Here is a 6282-nt window from a genome sequence, read left to right as displayed (position 1 = left end):
TCCATTGCTTTCTTCACCAGATGAGGAGCTCTGGCCATTACTGCTGCAGATCCATGGGGCAGGGAAGTATGTAGAGAGAGGTCTTGGAGCCCCTTTGATGAGACTCACTGAAAGGAAGAAGTTGGCAGCAGGAGCTTTCCTAGACTCTAGTCTACTTCCTCAGATGCAGTTGGATATAATAGCAATGATGATCATAATAATGTAGAGAGACACCTTTCAGACTCACTGAAAGAAGGAAGCCTTCATTCATATTCTTCAGCTTGACATTCTCACATACCAGCGGCATATGTATGTATGCCTGACCCTGGTCTCCACTCCGCCAAATGCATCTGAGGAAGTGGACTGAAGCCTCCGAAAGCTCCAGTTGCCAACTTCTTCCTTTCAGTGAGTCTCAAAGCCGCTCCAAGATCTCTCTCGACGTTATAATTAATATTATGATATCCAACTGCATCTGAGGAAGTCGACTGAAGCCTAGGGAAGCTCCAGCTGCCGACTTCTTTCAGTGAGTCTCAAAGGTGCTCCAAGATCTCTCTACAGACTGATTCTACAGACTCACATGGCTATGTCTTTGAATCCATGAGACAGAAAAGGCCTTGTTAGCTGCCATCAAGTCATGGCAACCAAGACATCTCCAAGACCCTCTTTTCTCCACTGCTTTGCTCTTAGGTCTTGCAGATTCAGGCCTGTGACCTCCCTAATGGAGTCTAACCACCTGGTATGTGGCCTTCCTCTCTTTCTACTTCCCACCCCTTTCCTAGCATCATTATCTTTTCTAAGGGGTCATGCCTTCTCAGGATGTGGCCGAAGCACAACAGCCTCAGTATTGTCATCCTGGCTTCCAGGAAGGGTTCAGGTTTGATCTGTTATAAGAGCCATTTGTTTGTCTTTTTGGCTATCCATGGTATCCTCAGCCCTCTTCTCCAGCGCCACATCTCAAATGAGTTGATATTTATTTATTTATTATAACTTTATTATTATTAAATCTTTATTTATTCAACTTTTGGCTCTTCTTTGAGTTTGTTGGCTGGAGAAAATGAAAACCTGTCAGAACTGTGAACTTTCTCCTCTTCCATAGGCTGATAATTCGGAAGGCTTTACAGTTAGAGGGGTCCAAATGGGCAGCATTGACATCGGATGAATGAAAGTTTGGTCAGATGATTGGAGACTTTGTGCAGAAAGGTGATAAAATCTAGTTTGTCTTTACATTTCTAATTGCTGCATTCATCCACTTCCAAACAATAATTTTAAGATTGCCTTGTAAAGCACTGAACATCAGTGTATGTTATAGTCTATGTACTCATGTTTGACAGCTACTCTTATTGAAGAGAGGCTTGCTATTGGATAAATATGCAGTTTTGCACAGTTCACCATCATTTCAGTTTTGCTTGTTGATCTTTTCATACAATAGGAATTGTCATCTATATATAAAGGGAGATGATGGTGGTGGGGAAATGGAAGGTAAACTTCCCCCCATCCTCAGTAGACATATCCATGGGCATGTTTACAAAGTGCCTGTGGAAACATATGTGCATAAGCAGCAGTCGGTGCTGATAGTTAGACACCCTCCACACATTTCTGCAGAAGAAGAAAACACATATCAGCAAACCATTCCATAATATCATGGACCCCTTGAGCCTTAAAAGACCCTGTGTGCATTAAGCTCTACCTGGTGACCTTGGGCAAGTCACACTTTCTCTGCTTCAGCGGAAAGCGATGGCAAACCTCCTCTGAACAAATCTTGCCCAGAACTTCCCATGATAGGTTGGCCTTAGGGTTGCCATAAAAATGACTTTGAAGGCACAGAACAAGAACAAAGAAGCACAGAATGCGCATTGACAGCACTTTTTCAACACCAGCAAGGTCTGGATTTCAATTTCTATTTGCACCTGCATGGTCAAGAGTCCTTGCAGCTCTGATTCTCAGCAAGTTTAGTGGAACGATTCCTATATCTGAGATTAGTGGTAGGCTGTGCAAGACTTTTAAAATGTATACTTGATACTTTTTTTAAAAATGGGAAGACGTTTAATCTTGTCTGCAAATACATGCTCAAATGCTACCGCAGTTGTGTAAGTAGTTCATTAAACTGGTACCTGTAACTAACAGGTGCCATGTTTGTGGCTTTTGAGAAACCCTGTTTTGTTTGAGGAAGTGCCTGTATCTTTTGCCATGTCTTAAGTGTAGCAGGAGGTAATGGAGGAACATGGGACTTCAGCACTTCAGAGAAAAGAAAATATGTTAAGAGTGCTAGAGAAATGCTAGTTTTGCATTTTAATTGGTAAACCAAAGTTCATGTACAAATAAAACTTTGCACCCTCAGGCACTGATGAAGCTGAAACCAAAGGGCACAACCTTACACATAGCTTTACTGGATTAGCTTTGTGTCAAGCATGAAAAATCTTTAGAAGTGGCTTTTCCTTTCAGTTTTCATTGCTTGTAAATCGTAGACATTCAGTTTCTTTTTGCTGACAGCATTAAGAGGCACTGGAAACTGAAACTAGAGCACAACTGCAATTAATAGTAGTTACGCTTCAGGCCAAAATGGCCCATGCACAGTTAAAATCAAGATGTTGCTTCTAATTAGGATCTTCTGCAATATTACTAAGATGGTTGCAATGTAGTGATTTAAAAAAAAAATCAAACTGACTCTGGTGAGTTAATATATAGGAGGTTCAAGTGGGGACCCATAAAAATAACTTCACTGTTGGAAGGGGGAATGGGAATTTTGCTTCAAAGAAATAATGTGACTATTTATTACATTTGTCACCTGCCTTTCCCCTTTAAATGTCATTCAAGGTGGCTATATATGTCCCGGGGGAGAGTTACTCTTCCTCCTTAAGGCCTGTTACAGACTGCCAAAATAAAGCTGCTTGGGGTCTCTTTGGAGGTATGCTGTTTAAATGATGCATGCATCCTAAGAATCCGGAAGCTGCACCAAAGCTGTGCTCCAGTGCTTAGGACTGGAGTGTGGCTTTGGCGCGACCTCCGGACTCTTAGGACCCATGCATCATTTAAATAGCATACCTCCAAAGAGACCCCAAGGAGCTTTATTTTGTCAGTCTGTAACAGGCCTAAGTTTTTCAAACTAGCCCTCCCACACTAATAGCAACTCACTTCTGTCTTCTCCTTTCCCTCAGTTTCTGCATCCAGGGCATCCACATACAATACAGCCACTTTCCTAGAATAAGTTATAATTCAGTTTTTCAGCTAATAAATGTAGTAGCTTAGTACAAGATGATTGTTTCATTCTAATAATATTTCATTATACTGCAAATAATTTCTTTACCTATCCTGTTGGTAGCCTAAGGGGGTGCACAGAAACAGGTGCTCATAAGACTTACTTGTTTTCTGCTTCTGCATACGGAAGGCTAGTCTCAAATTGTGGGTACAGAAAAAGAGAGATGAAACTTTCTGACATAGGGCAGTTCTCTTTATTATACAAAAAGTGCTTGGCTTTGGGAAAGGTGAGTTCAAGACAGATGTGTATTTGCTGCTCTGTAAAAAGCACCGTAGCTGCCATTGTAGTCTGTGGTTTTTTTGTTTTCCTTCTGCTCCATGGAAAGCTCAGTAACTTGATATGTGTGTGGTGAGTTTGCCCTTTTCATAGCTAATTGAACAACCTTACAGTTGTGAGAAAAGGTTTGCTGCATTTTGAATAGAATTAAAGTTTAAATACTCTCATGTTTCTGCAGGGTGATGCTTGTCTTGAAATGTGATACCTTTTTAGAAGATTAACCAAATAAATGCTCTTGTTAATTCTGTTGCTAGACGTTAGATACAGTGACTTGATTTGCTGCCTCAAAAATGCTTACAAAATAGCAAAGATAAGTTGCACAGAGTTGCGAATTATTGCAAGTTGGGGTTGTCGTCACTGTTGTGTGCCTTCAAGTAATTTCCATCTTATGGCAACACCAACATGAGGTTTGCTGAGGCTGAGAGTGTGTGACTTGCCCAAGGTCGCCCAGTGGGTTTCCATAGCTTAGTGGGGAATCAAATCCTCATCTCCAGAGTCATAGTCCAACACTTAGACCTGTTACATGCTGGTTGTGTAACAGTGGCCTGTTACAGACTGCCAAAATAAAGCTGCTTCGGGTTTCTTTGGAGGTATGCTATTTAAATGGTGCATGGGTCCTAAGTGTCCGGAGGTCGTGCCAAAGCCACACTCCATTCCCAAACACTGGAGTGCAGCTTTGGTGCAGCTTCCGGATTCTTAGGATGCATGCATCATTTAAACAGCATACCTCCAAAGAGACCCCAAGCAGCTTTATTTTGGCAGTCTGTAACAGGCCAGTGTTATTGTAGCATTTTCTTGCATGCTGAAGTATGACACATGCCTCAAGCGCCATTTGTTCCTTGCTAGCAGGGAAGGCTTCGTGGAGGCAGACAAGCCTAAACAAAGCTGAAGGGGCATGTAAGCGCCCCTCACTGGCACGGGAAGTATGCAGCCCTTCAGATGTTGTTTAGCGGTTCAAAGCCCATCAGTCCTAGCCAGCAATGATGAAGAATGCTGGGAGTTTCAGTTCACAATATCTGCAGAGACCCAGAATTGCCACCCTCACCCTATACACTTTGACTCAGGGATGCACATGCTCTGAGAGTTACCTGACAAGCGAGCTTTATTATGCTAAGTTTTGTTATTCACACTTTATTTGCAGGGTTGGTGGGTGCGCAAAGAGTGCATTGGCTCTGAGAAGCAACAATGCAGTCTTGAACATGCTTCTCAGAATTAACATCCTTGGCTGCAGTCCTTTGATGCACAGGATTATGCTGCCAACTGTGGAACATTTTGCCTCATTCCATTGACAGTGTGAAGCTTAGCAGCTTTTTCTAATGACTACCCATTCTTGCATTGCTTCCCACAAAGTGTTTATGCCTATAATTATTGATTGGTAATTTGTAATCCTGTTATTCCCTAATCCATGCTACCCTGTTTTTGTTATGTTATATTTTATTTAGTGTGTATCCAAAACCAGGAAAAGCTACAGGAGTATTGTTCTGGTACAAGTTACTTAGTGGTTAGTGGAACAGCTCGAGCGAGCAGTCCCCAAGTGACTGAGCCGTAATGACTGTTATGAAATGGCTTGTGTAAGTGGTGTCAAAGTACTAGACCTTGGCATTTGGGTATGTGTGCAAATGGATTTCTGTAGTGAGAGGAACTTTGTGCTAATGTAATTACACCACTGAATACAATCGATAGATCAATGGCTACTAAGCTTTAAATGTTCTAGTGTCCTGGCCTGACATGCATTCATCAAGCACTATAAAAAAACACAGTGCTATTTTTCAATTAAACACTACAAAGTTAATGTGTTACTAGTTAAAAGTTCAAAAAGCAAGAAGCCCAGAACTGGACAGTTTGCTTCTGTATGAATTGGAAAGAACTCTATAGGTTGTGGTTGATAAGGACACATGGATGTGGGGTTTCTTCGTTGTGACACAAATACTCAGCTCTCTCTTCTTTCTACCTGCTTAAGAAATTTTCATTTAGATAGGTCTTATCTCAATGTTTACAACCTGGATTTTTGTATTTACCCTCTTTGACTTCTCCGCAGTTCGTTGAATAACTACCTGCAGTTGAAATGGATTTAAATGGCATTGTTATCACTTAACGTACACAACATGTTCAACACTGTGAAGATGGCAATTTTTAAATTGTGTTACAAATGTTAGTAAAGACAAACAAAGCGGAACTGGTTGGGTCCGGTTTTAGTTGCTTTTGGTTTATTCTGGTGTCTCTTACCGGTTTTTATTGTCGATTTAAAATTTGTTTTATAAGATGCCTTGAGTGATTTTAAATTACGAACTAGAGACAGTATAATTAGTTTCTGATCTGTACAACCTGACATTTTATAACTAATCTTAGGCCTGTTACAGACTGCCAAAATAAAGCTGCTTGGGGTCTCTTTGGAGGTATGCTGTTTAAATGATGCATGCATCCTAAGAATCTGGAAGCTGCACCAAAGCTGCACTCCAGTGCTTAGGAATGGAGTGTGGCTTTGGCGCGACCTCCGGACACTTAGGACCCATGCACCATTTAAATAGCATACCTCCAAAGAGACCCCAAGCAGCTTTATTTTGGCAGTCTGTAACAGGCCTTAGAGACTTCCAAAATTTGGAGCTAGGATTCATGGGGAAAGCCAGTGTCATAGAAACGGAAAGAGCTTTGATATTGTGCCCTGCTTTCTCTTTCCAGCATAAAAGGAGGTCCAGGGGTTGCGTAGCATTACCAAAAATTTACAGGCTACTTGTTGCAAAACTAGTCTAACTAGAATAAATATATAATTT

General features: G+C 41.3%; 1 protein-coding gene across 2 annotated transcripts in view; it reads left to right on the top strand.

Annotated features, from left to right (window-relative positions):
* The window catches only part of ADK (adenosine kinase), a 225869-nt gene that overhangs the window by 381 nt on the left and 219206 nt on the right, over positions 1 to 6282 (top strand). The gene's annotated exons all lie outside the window — the stretch shown is intronic.

The sequence above is a fragment of the Sceloporus occidentalis genome, unplaced genomic scaffold (assembly GCF_023333645.1).
Source record: "Sceloporus occidentalis isolate IW3139 unplaced genomic scaffold, rSceOcc1.0.p SCAF_2, whole genome shotgun sequence".
Classification (NCBI taxonomy): domain Eukaryota; kingdom Metazoa; phylum Chordata; class Lepidosauria; order Squamata; family Phrynosomatidae; genus Sceloporus; species Sceloporus occidentalis.
Note: the sequence above shows the minus strand (reverse complement) of the source record. Positions and strands in the feature narration are given on the sequence as shown.